This window comes from Schistocerca piceifrons, chromosome 4, assembly GCF_021461385.2.
Source record: "Schistocerca piceifrons isolate TAMUIC-IGC-003096 chromosome 4, iqSchPice1.1, whole genome shotgun sequence".
Classification (NCBI taxonomy): Eukaryota; Metazoa; Arthropoda; class Insecta; order Orthoptera; family Acrididae; genus Schistocerca; species Schistocerca piceifrons.
The window spans coordinates 668,415,370-668,427,921 of NC_060141.1; positions in this window are offsets into that span (position 1 = coordinate 668,415,370).

Here is a 12,552-nt window from a genome sequence, read left to right on the forward strand (position 1 = left end):
ATGCCCAGTACTCAAACAGCTCATACAGCCATAAACAGTGCATCCCAGCAGCACTCATGGATATCATAACCTATTTACAGAGACATGGCAAATCCTGAATCACTGAAGAAGTGTATGGATGGTCAGACTGAAAATCCCAATGAGTCGTTCAATAATCTTAATAATCAAAATGTTTTTGCTGGAATGGAGATACTAAAGTGGGGTGAGGCGGGGGGGGGGGGGGGGGGGAGGTCGGAGGTGTCAGTGATGCTGTTATTGCTTTTAAAAACTTGGAAAAGACCAAGAGGATGATATACAGTATCGTGCAGGGTGCTTCTGAGTTACCAAAAATAAAAATAAAAAATCAAGCACTTATAAAGTGAGTTACAGTCTTTTGCAACTTTAGAAGCCGTTCCTGAAAATTTACATTTTCTGTTGCAGTTTTCCCTAAATATCAGAAACCACTTGGAGTAGAACATTTACATTTTTAAGAAAGTAATAAGATACATATCCTGATTCTACTGAACTAGAAGAAGAACATAATGTTATGTATAATTAAAATTATATAGGATAACGTACAAAAAAACACAAAATTCTTAACTGTTTAATTAAGCTGTATTTCCAAAAGCAGCTGCTGAAATGCAATTATGGTAGTTCAGTATACTCAGAACATACAGTTTAATGTCCTGTAAAAGTTTCATGTCAACGCTACAGTGGTTCATGAAATACAGGGAAGCCAATTCACTAAATGTAACGTCGTCGGGATAGCGTGTTCCAGCTCCCCTTAATCTGCTTTCAAGATATCTGGAATTGTTCACTTCATCTTCCTCGTAATCACAAATTTCAGTATTACGTTTCGCGCTGGTCTCACTAGTGCCCTTTCTCTGTACTTTCATTTCTCTTCTGTTTACCCTTAACCCACATTCTGTCCTCACTGGTCTGCTAATTCCGTTGAATAATAAATGTGCAACTGAATCACATTTTAAAAATTTGCGAGCTTTAAAGTATGGGATTTGGAACTTTTTGATATGAGGAACCTATAGCCGGCATATGTAATAAAGTTTCTGCTGCCACCACTGAGCTGTCTGAATCCCATTCAGTCTCCGTACGAGATGTTACCAGGAGAGGGTATATGGGAAAATTTGGGGTGGAATTTTTGGATATCACCTTACTGAAACATAGACCTTATCAGATCGTTTGAATCGTGCATGGTATTTCAACTTTCTTGACAATGTTTTGCCTGAGCTTCTTGAGGATGTTCCCTCGTAACTGCACACTACTTTGCGATTTCAGGCGATAGCGTTCCGCCGCACTAGGGTCGTCGAGCCAAAGCATACGTCGCAGACAACTTCAGACGGAGAGCGGTTGGAATGGGGTGCCCAGTCCTTCGGCTTGTGCGCTCCCCTAATCACACCGCTCTAGACATTTTCCTCCTGGTTTACGTAAAATCGTTTGTGTACTCAACGCCAGTAGTACCTGAGCTTACCGAATGCATCTTTACAGCTTTTGGTACCATGAGAGGGATGCGCGGAATCTCACGGAAAATCAGACAGAACGTGTTTCGACTCGTCGCTCATTTCGTAACCAAGCTGATGGTCGTCACATTGATCATTTACTCTACAGTAGTGAAGTTACAGTATTTGATTGTACTCTGTTTTCAATAACAGTTTTGCAGTCTACTAAATTCTGCTGTTTCATTTAGCGTACCGAAGGCGTAGAGAGTGCATAATGCTGTAAAACGATTATTCCACATATCCGGCTGTAGGGTCCTTGCATGAAAATGTTAAAAATTTAATCCAGTAAAGGCTCCAAAATTATTAAAACGTCATTCTATTACACACAGTGCCGGCCGGAGTGGCCGAACGGTTCTAGGTACTTCAGTCGTGAACTGCGCGACCACTACGGTCGCAGGTTCGAATCCTGCCCCGGGCGTGGATGTGTATGATGTCCTTAGGTTAGTTACGTTTAAGTACTTCTAAGTTCTAGGGGGACTGATGACCTCAGATGTTAAGTCCCATAGTGCTCAGAGCCATTTGAACCATTTATTACACACAATAGATTGAAGAACTGTGGCTTTCTTCTTGGTCTTTCATTCTTGTCGTTCCCGCTAGGTTTTGTACATACTGAATATTACTCCTCTTTCGCTATAGGTTTTTCTGAGGATTTCGAACACCTTGTACAATTTTACACCTTCGAACGCTTTTATTAGGTCAACAAATCCTATGTTCGTGTCTTCAGTATCATGCGCAACCTCAGAATCGCCACTCTAGAGCCTTTAGCTTACGTAAACCAAAGCTGATTGTCATTTAAGAGTTTTTTAAATTTCCTTTCCCATTTTTCTCTGCGTCAGTCTTCCCAGGTACTTTCAAACATGAGCTGGTAACCAGATTGCACGACAGTTTTCGTACTTATATGCCTTTGCTTCTTTCATTTACTGTTCGGTTTATTCTTATCAGAATTTCATACATCCAAGTTGCTGCACTGACAGAAACCTGACCTGGGTGTTAAGAGCTGTCAAATTCTTAAAATCTCAAAGTCACGTTATTTGTACGATATAAAGAACCATGTCTGGTGAAAGAAGAAACGAGTTTGGCTATTGCATAAGACTTCAGTAGGAGAAACTGGAAATTTTAAGGCGTGCTATGGACTATTTTATTTAACCTCGTCTTAAGGAAGATCTTAGAGATTTCACTAAAACACAGGGATGCACTACAGGATGTCTTCATTATTGGACTTGCCTAAGCAGACGATCTAGTATATGACATTCGTTTCATTTTTTATTAAGAAATCGTGGCATTTTAAAAAGCTAGAACAGATCTGGAACAGTGAAGCGAAAATAGGGAGATAAATTATATTGATTAAATCTAACAGGCCGAGGAGTTTACCTTTGCCGCATGCTCTCAGATGGTCCTAAACGACCTGTTGGTATTACTCAGCAGCACTGTTACCGTACTTCTCACCCTCACGTATTTAGTAAAGAACTGCATTTTCATTTGAACACTCGTGCGATGGTTCTTCGTCTAACGTGAGTCCTAATGGCTGACCTCCCAGCATGTCCAATAGCGAACTCTGACTGGCACAATATACCGACATTCCACAGTTTCTCCACTGCTAGCGATAAAAGTAAACTTACATTTTATATTTTACACTCTCGTTGTGGCATGATGAAACAACGAACATGAATCGGTGCTGGGAATAGTGACAAACATTAACAATAAATAAACAAAGATGGTTGAGCGACTTGTACAAGTGCCACTTCCTTGAGTACCTAGTTGCGTAATGTGCAATAAATTGCAGATCATACATCCGGTAGCGTAACATATTTTATCCGAGTGGAAACACAAGACAGCGGCCGTTTGAGCGTCTCAAAAAACTTTCGTGACAGTGCGACACGTTTTTGAGAAAAACAGGTTTGTCCCGGGAAATACGGGATGAATGGACGTTCTAATGTATCATTAATAAGCGGTTTCAAAGTAGAATTAATTAAAACCATGCGAAATTAGTACCAATTAGCTGAGAAAACAGCATTACATTTTAACAAAGAAAAGATAGGACACCTCATCGTCTGTAAGAAATGGGAACTGATGAACCAGTAGCTGTAGATTCTGAAGTATTCTGTACTCCCGTACAAGTGCAGTTTCACGCCGCAGACAAGAAGACGGCAAGTGACTAAGAATGAGGAACGAAGAAAAGACAGAGCACCTGGTCATGAGAAATCGGATGTGATGTACCTCTGACGGTAGATGGACGACCTTTCAAGACAGTTGACCGCTTTAAGTACTTAGATAAAGATGCCTATATAGCAAGAGTGAACAAAACACTTCGTAGTTTTATCTAAATTCTAAAGGAAATATTACTTCGTATCAAATTCCAAATTCCTTTGTATCAATTTGCTATTATACTGGTAACATTATACGGATGTGAAACATTAAAATTTAGAAAGAAAGATGAGGGGAAGCTGTTGATATTCGAAGGAAAAATACTGTATGCATATGACGAAAATAATATGGAGTGAATAATAAGAAAGAAAAAAATCGAAGTATGAAGAGAGCTGTAGATGAAGCGTAACATCGTCAAACTGGTAAGGAAGAGAAGGTTGGACTGGAAGGTCACATAGCAGAAAATTAAGAAGAATACACTATCTAGAAGGGCACACTGTAGAACATCAGATGGAACGAGAGGAAGGAAAAGACTCACAATTAGGTTACTAGATAACATCCCAATGGACACAGCTAGGATGAACATCAACAGCAAATGGATAAACAGTGTACTCGGAAGAAGGGAATGGAACAGGCCAGTGGAGCAGGTGGATGATTCTTAAGGCTCTTGGCACGTGTAAAGCAAATTTCTGTATGAAACCCATAAGGGATACAGGTCACTTGCAATTGCCCATGGTAACTTTCCATGCTTGGTCGAACCAAGATATCAACCTCTAGAGGCAGTCAGTTGCGGGGAGAGCACTCACAGTTGATGTCGAGGGCGACCCTGGCCTCGGCGGGCAGCGTGAGGTTGCTGTTGACAGCCTGGCAGGTGAGCGCGGCGTGCAGGTCGGCTCTGGAGAGGCGCGGCACCAGAAGCAGCCGCTTGCGGATGCGCGTTCCAGCGGGCAGCTCCCGCGACTCCAGCAGCCGCTCACCGCGCCACCATCGCACCGACGGCTCCGGCCTCCCTGTGAGAGAAAGAAACTTGTCACTGCTATAAAGGAATATATCACACGATGTCAACCATTTCCCACCACCATGGCGGTTCCATTATCTGTTTCCTACTATTACAATATACGACTCTACTCATATAGCGTAAACGTGCATTACAGAAAAACTTATAAGTGTTTCAAATTAGAAACTAATGTCCCGGCCATGAATGTGGATTCTTGTTTCCTCTTTCATCACCAGCAATACTGTTCGATCGCCAGGGAAAGCCCCCAGAGAACATTCTTGAATTGCGTGGCGATAAGTTTGCTATTCAGCACCATAGTCATAACATGGAGAAGTTTTTCTCTTCCACTTGTACAGAGCGTCGGTATAAATTCCCGTGTCGGTTCTTATTCCGTTAAGAACCGACCACATACTGCGCGGCAATTCAATACCAGGTGGCTTGGTCGATGTGCAAGGCATAGTGTTCCGTAGTGTCACCAGCTGTGATTCATATTAAAGTCATTGTCAACTGACATCCTTGCGATTTCCAGACGTGTGTGACGAGAGCGAAGCCTTTCTTTCCTACAGTGTGGAATTTCTGCGTGAAGAGAGAGGTGGGGGACTTAACCAGTACCGTTTTTGCGCTCCCTTAGTAGTGGGCTTTCGTGCCGTTGAGATGGAGATGGTAAGTGGCTAAGTATAGGTAGTCAGAAAGTAAGCGTAAATCTGGTTGTACCGGTTATACGACGCGTGGTGTGTCAACAAGTCTTGCGTGAGAATTATTCATCCAAGCAGAGGAGTGATGTTTCATAACATGGAAAACCAGTGCCAGATATGAAGTACAGAGAAACCCCTTGATGGGCCACAGAGATTCTGGAGAATATTGTATCGTGTTTTGATTGTCCCATCAGTTCCTAATACGTGGTGCTTTAACTGAGCATTGTATCAAGAGTGGTACCCAGACGTTTCGAGTTCCTATTATTCCAGAGTAGTCTTCCTTCAAAGTAACTTACCTTTTTATTGGCCAACTTGTTGTTGAGGTGGAACGTTGAAACTGCTGTATCAACGATACTTGGCTGTAGTTTCCATTTCTGAAAATACTAACCAGTAGTTGATAAACCAGTGGTCAATACAGACACGGTAACTCCAAGACTTCTTTGTCTCATAGCAAGTGTCCAATTCCAGGCATATGTGATACGTACAAACTGAACAGGAGATGGAACAGGACAGATTCTTGTGGTAGCCGAGCTTCATCTGTGAAATCATTTTGCTTCCCATTTGTAATTGGAAACATTGATTACTGAGTATTTCATTGATGAGACTGAAAATTTTTAAGAGTGGAATGACTTGCAAATGTTTCAACATGTAACACCTTACCTCCAGTACCCCAGGGAGCCGTCAGATTTTGAAAACGACCGCTGATGTCCGTTGATTCTGACCAGGTTTATGAGTGATTTGCGCAGCTTACATTTGGTCTGAATCCTACCTCTTCAAATTGTATATTTTCGTAGATCTTACGACATATTCCTGTGTACACCACTCTTTCCTGGAATTTATATAGCGAATTAAGTAAGGCTACACGCCAAAAATTTTCTGGTTTGTCTTTTGGTTTACCTGATTCCAGTATGGCTATCATCTGTGTACATTTCATTTCATATAGTATGTGGCACACATCCACAAGTTTAACGTGTTAATTACACACTGCACTGATGCAGTGGTGCTAAAAGAGCGGCAAAATTCTGGCAACCATACAGTCCTCGAGATCTCCATGTAAATTTTACGTCACACATTCGAATAGCATTCAATGATTAACCTAAAACTAGAAAATGCTTGTAGTTTCATGGTGTTTGCATGGTTGTAAAGAATACATTCGTTCAGACAGCTCCCTGTTGCGTTGGTCATTGTGTAAGCAGTATGCGATCAAAATGGACATTGTTGTTTAATCATCCTCCAGGAAAGAGGTACATTCTGTTCAAATGGTTCAAATGGCTCTGAGCACTATGGGACTCAACTGCTGAGGTCATTAGTCCCCTAGAACTTAGAACTAGTTAAACCTAACTAACCTAAGGACATCACAAACATCCATGCCCGAGGCAGGATTCGAACCTGCGACCGTAGCGGTCTTGCGGTTCCAGACTGCAGCGCCTCTAACCGCATGGCCACTTCGGCCGGCTGGTACATTCTGTCATTTCCTTCCTGCAGTCAGAAGGAATTATTTCCGACGAGATTCATCGTCGACTGTGTCAAGTGTACTGCAATTGGGTGTCCGCCCCGGTAGCTGAGTGGTACCGGCAAGGTAGCTCAGCGTGTTTGATCAGAGGGTTGGCTGCTCTCTATAATAAAAAAACTGAGTGAACCGATTAACGAAGAACCTGAACGAGTGTCATCTGCCGTCCGCCCCGAACAAATTCAGCAAACAATATAGAACAAAACGAGATCAACAAAATAAAAATAAAAAAGAAAAGAAAGTTGTCAGCGTGACGGATTGCCGCCCTACGGGCCCGGGTTCGATTCCCGGCTGGGTCGGTGATTTTTCTCCGCTCAGGGACTGGGTTTTTGTTGTCTTCATCATCATTTAATCCCCATCCGGCCCGCAGGTCGCCCAATATGGCGTCTAATGTAATAAGACCTGCACCAAGGCGTCCGGACCTGACCCGCAAGGGGCCTCCCGGCCACCGACGCCAAACGCTCATTTCCGTTTTTCCATTGCAATGACGTTATGACCGACGATATCGTGGAGGAATGATGCTGAAAGTTCCATGGGGGATTCATAGTTGAGCATGTTGAAAGTGATCGAAGGGGACTCTGAATAAGGAATCGCAAATTTCTTGAGAGTTAAGCTTGCGAATACTGTGACATCACACGTTTATTGTAAGGCCCTTACGAGACTGCGAAGTTCTGTCCAAAAGAAACGTGCACTACGATTACCGAAGGTATCGTGCTCCATCACGACATTACACGATCCTGTGCTACAAATCGAACAAAGGAAAAACTCAGAGTTTCCGGCAGGGAAATTTTTGAACCTCCTCTCGATACTCCAAACTTGGCATCAAGCTACTTTCATCCCTTCCCAAAGATGAGTCAGAACTTTGGATGTCGTGTCCCACTGGCTGAAGACGGGTGGCGCTATTCTTTGATGAAGATGCAAAGAACCCGGTGCTACTGCACGATACAACTTTAAAATATTGCGGCATCAACCTCAAAGACCCCTGCTTCCCTCACGGTCAGCTATACGTAGCTCGCGCTCGAGTAGGAAATTCCAAAAATTTGTACATATATACCCAGACAACAAAATGGAAAATGTTGTTTATAAAAAAGTATTGTAAATAGTAATAATACATTTTCAACTATTTTTTTACCTCTCATACTTTAGTTTTTCCTTTTATTCCAAGTGCCTCACAATCTCATATCAACACCCTGAGCGAAGCCAGGTACCCCAGCTAGTATACAATACGTAATGCCCCTAAGAGGGAACAATAAAAGTCGACGACAATGATCGAAGTACTCCGGTTAATAGGGTATAAGACCGGAACGTGTTCTTTCACCCCTATTGTTCAGTCTAAAGCTCGAAATTAAAAGAGGACCAGCAAGCTAAATATAAATTTATTTGTTTACTATGGTGCGAAATTCAACACCAGGCATAAGTCATTGCTTTACTGTTTTGTAAAATACCGCACCAGGCATAATGCAGCCCCACTGTGTTTGCTGTTCTCGGGCAGAGGATGAGCTGATTGCCATTCGTAAGCAACTAGAAGTCGTACTGACTACTTCAAGCGATTAGCTGCTGCTGCAGATGAGTGTGTTGGGAGGGCTCCAAATGTTGTGTATTACAAGTACCACAGGTATGTCAAATATTAACCTCTTCTGTCGACACTGTCGCTCCTGTCGGAAATACAAGGCTCCATCATCACTCGCTCACTTGACTATGAGTGCCGTGTCAATGGTGAGTATAGGCGTCCTAGGCAGAGCAGGTAGGTATCAGGAAGAGGTCAGGATGTACCACTCATACAAATAACAAGCAGGTTCAAGGCGCTGTCTTCCACTGAAGTGAGACTCACTTCATCTGTTGCGACAACTGCTGTGTCTTGTGTCAAGGAGCAACGAAAGCAAAGGAGTATGGGTGTGAACCGTGAATTTACTTTCAAAACTTTTCTTAAGAATTTACTTTATGTACTAGCGATTCATCAAGAACATTAACAATCACACTATGTGAGCGTGGAAGTAGTTGCCAGTGGGTAACTGATGAAAACAAATCAAATTTCTTTCGACAAATGGAAATTTTATTCCTGAAAACCCTTTTTCTTATTTAGAAACAGATTTAAAATTATAATCAGAAAGGACCATCCAAATATCAAGTTACAATTTATTCAGAGGCAGAAGGAACAAATTTTTTGACAGTATGAGCTTTCGGGCTGAGAACCTTGCCGCTCTCTTCTGACACGGCCGTAGTCACGACCGCTCACAACAACCTGTGAAATACTACACTGGTGCAAAAGTGCAGCACACCAAATTACTTTAAACTAAAAATTTTAACAACTCACACAAGCACATAAACTATGCACCCCGTAGGAGGGATGGAAATGGTAAAAAACACTAACGTTAAACGATTAACAAGCTACCGGACGTGTACTTGATTAAAAACAAAAAAACTTACGGCGGAAGCAACTTTATATACTAAAATAACCAATTAAACAAAAACCCATGAATTGCAGTCTTACGTAAAATATACAAGGTTAGCCAAACATGCTCTACATTACACATATACCCCCTCTCAAGATGTTAGGCAAGATAAAAACATATTTCAAGAATTCGGCCGTTACACTCCAAGCAATAAATTCGTTAACACCGAATCCGACAAACATGACAGAGGCAGTTATTAACGTATGGCAGATGGACACAGGGACCGCAGGTTGGTCTAACCTGCCCCTACTCCACAAGGGAAAAACGGACCACCCAATTCATAAATAACCACCTTCCCGCGGGTGGGCAAAGGGAGAAGAATGGTGGGACGACCCCAAAACAAAGCGGCTGGTGACTTCACCAAGAAAACAAGTAGAATTTAACACGTAAGTTAAACAACATATCTCCAAACACCTAACTTCTAATAAACTGCGATTTGTGGCGAAGACCTGGCGCAACACCCCCAACGCTCTCCCGAACCGTCCGCTGCCAGCCGCTTCAACGGACGCAGGAAGACGCGCAGATCTCCCGTCTCACGGCGCCGCAGCTCGCACCGGCCTGACCGATGTCGTGGGTTGACTCCTGTTGCTCTCGTGTCGGCCGCGAAGCCGCTATCCCTCGCCATACGGCGCGGCCCACTGGACTCACGTGTGGCCCTCGCATGCGCCGACGCTCAAGGCGGACAAGTCATATTGTGTCTCAGTGCGCGACCGACCAACCGATCGATCCAACCGCCAATGCCCATTGCCTGAGCAAACTCGAGCAGACTGGCGGCCTAACGCGCAGACTCAGATACAGGAACTCACCCCCGACCGGGCAACCACTATCTGAGTTCTGTTACTGGCGGAGTGGCAAGACTCTCATTTTGCTGGCTTTAAAGTTTGATCCAAACGACAGACATACTAGCACTCCGAACAACAGACAGACACTAACTGCCGCACAAATGCGAACGAGAGACATACCAGCAACTGGTGACGAGTGACTGACCCAGACTCACTCCAACTGACCAACTGCCCCTGGCGAGCTTATAGCGCTCCGTAACGCACGTGAACAGGCAACCTTTCCCCTTTTCCACCAGAGGGAGACACCAAAGCTGCGATTACCACAGCGGTGTCACCGCCAGAAGCGGAGGGCGACTGCTTTACACAACGTGCTGCGTCGCGCTCTTCAAAACAGCAATTTTTCCCACGGTTCAGATGGTCTAATAGTCGTCGGCACATCAAGCGTATGGCGAATACTGTTCCCCTTAGGGAAATGGCAGCAAGTGATGGGAAGGAAACCCAAGCACATTCATGTTGGGTGCCTGTAGGATCCATTCAGCGTGATGCATACACTATTCCGCCAATCGTTGTGGTGCAGCCAGCTACAGATTGTGGCGCACGTTAGAACAAATGATGCCTCTAACGTGGACTCTGAGGTCATACTTGGATCAGTCCAGCGACTAGCAGGAACGGTTGAGAACACCAACCTTGCTTATGACGTTTCAACGAAGTCCAGGATCTGCAGCTTTGTCCCTAGAATAGATCGTGGTTCCCTGGTTCTGAATGGAAGCTTTGAACCAGAGACTGTGAGGATTTTGTATGAGCTAGGCTGCTACATCCTACATTTGAGCAGTAGCGCTGGGAATTGTAGGGTCCTTCTAAATCGTGTGCACTGCACATTAGAGGTAGGCACCCAACAGGCTGACTATGTATGATGTACACGAAAGTTTTTTTTTATTTTTATTTTTTTTATTTTTGGACAACTCACAAACCTTTCCAGGTAACGATAACTCTAGAAAACTCAGGAGTATCAGGATAAGATCCAATTAAATGCCTACCGCAGATGAAAGTGTTAAAATCCCAGCCGGTAACTGCTGAAGCATTCGCAAAAGAATGCGACAGTTTGAAGCGCTCCTAAAAATTACTCGTACTCACATAATATGAGGCAGAGAAAGCTGGTTAAAACCCTAAGTTGACAGTAGTGAAATATTTGGGGAAAATTTAAGTGTATACCGAGACGTTAGGGAAATGAGTAAAGGAGGTGATGTATTTGATGCAGCAGACAAGACACCAGAATCCATCGAGATAGGAAATGAAGACACAGTATCAAGTGAGAGAATAAAATTGTAAAGGGATCCTCCCATCGAGGAGCAGCTCGCCTCCTGATGTAACCTCAGTTCCCCTATACAAAGTTCCCCAATCGTACTATAATCACTGGAAGTGACTTTTATCATCCTACAATCAATTGGGATACTTACAGTTTCCCCATTGGTGGACGTGACAATACATCCGGTGGAACATTACTAAATGGCTTCTCTGAAAATTACCCACAACAGATAGTTCAGAACGCCCTCATCATGAAAATGGCACGTTGAGGAAGTCCAAATCGAAGCTGGAATTAGTGACAGTCGGGCATACGCAGCAAAAATGGATACCAAAATACAAAGGGTAGCTAACACAAGAAGAACTATGTGTTCAGAAAACTAGACAGAGAAACAGCAATGTCATACGTTAAAGTGGAGAGTGAAACTTTTAGCTTAGGGCGGGAGCCTTTGAAGGAACTACGGTTCAAATTTAAAAGAATAATTGACCATGTACTGGTTAGATACATATACCCTGTAGAACAGTTCATGATGGGAAAGATCCTCCATGGTATACAGTCTCTGTAAAGACTCCAAGGTATATCGTCACTGTAAAGAAACTTCTAAAGAAACGAACAGTACTGCGTAATAGGTATAAAACATCTCATAGGCCTCTAGATAGGAAGATGAATGAAGCACGTTTGGTAGTAGAGAGAGCAATGCGTGAAGTCTTCAAAGACAATCGTAGCAGAATATTTTCGAAAGGTCTTTCATGAAACCCAAAAGAATTCTGGTCGTATGTGAAGATTGTTAGTGGAACCAAAGTTTGCGTCGAGTGGCAAGGCAGAAAAAATAAGGAAAATTACCGTTTAACGTCCCGTCAACATCGAGGTCATTAGAGACGGAGCACAAGCTCAGATTGTTTCCAGTATGGGGAAGGAAATCAGTTGTGCCCTTTCAAAGGAACCATCGCTGTATTTGCCTGAAGCGATTTCGGAAAGTCACGGAAAACCAAAATCTGGATCGCTGGACGCGGATTTGAAGCGTCGTCCTCCCGAATGCGAGTCAAGTGTGCTAACACCTGCGCGACGTCGCTCGGTAAGGCAGAAACTGGAACTGAGAGTAGCACAGCGAAACCAGAAATGCTTAATCCGTTTTCAAACGTCCCTTTACACGCAGGAACATTGCTCCAATTTA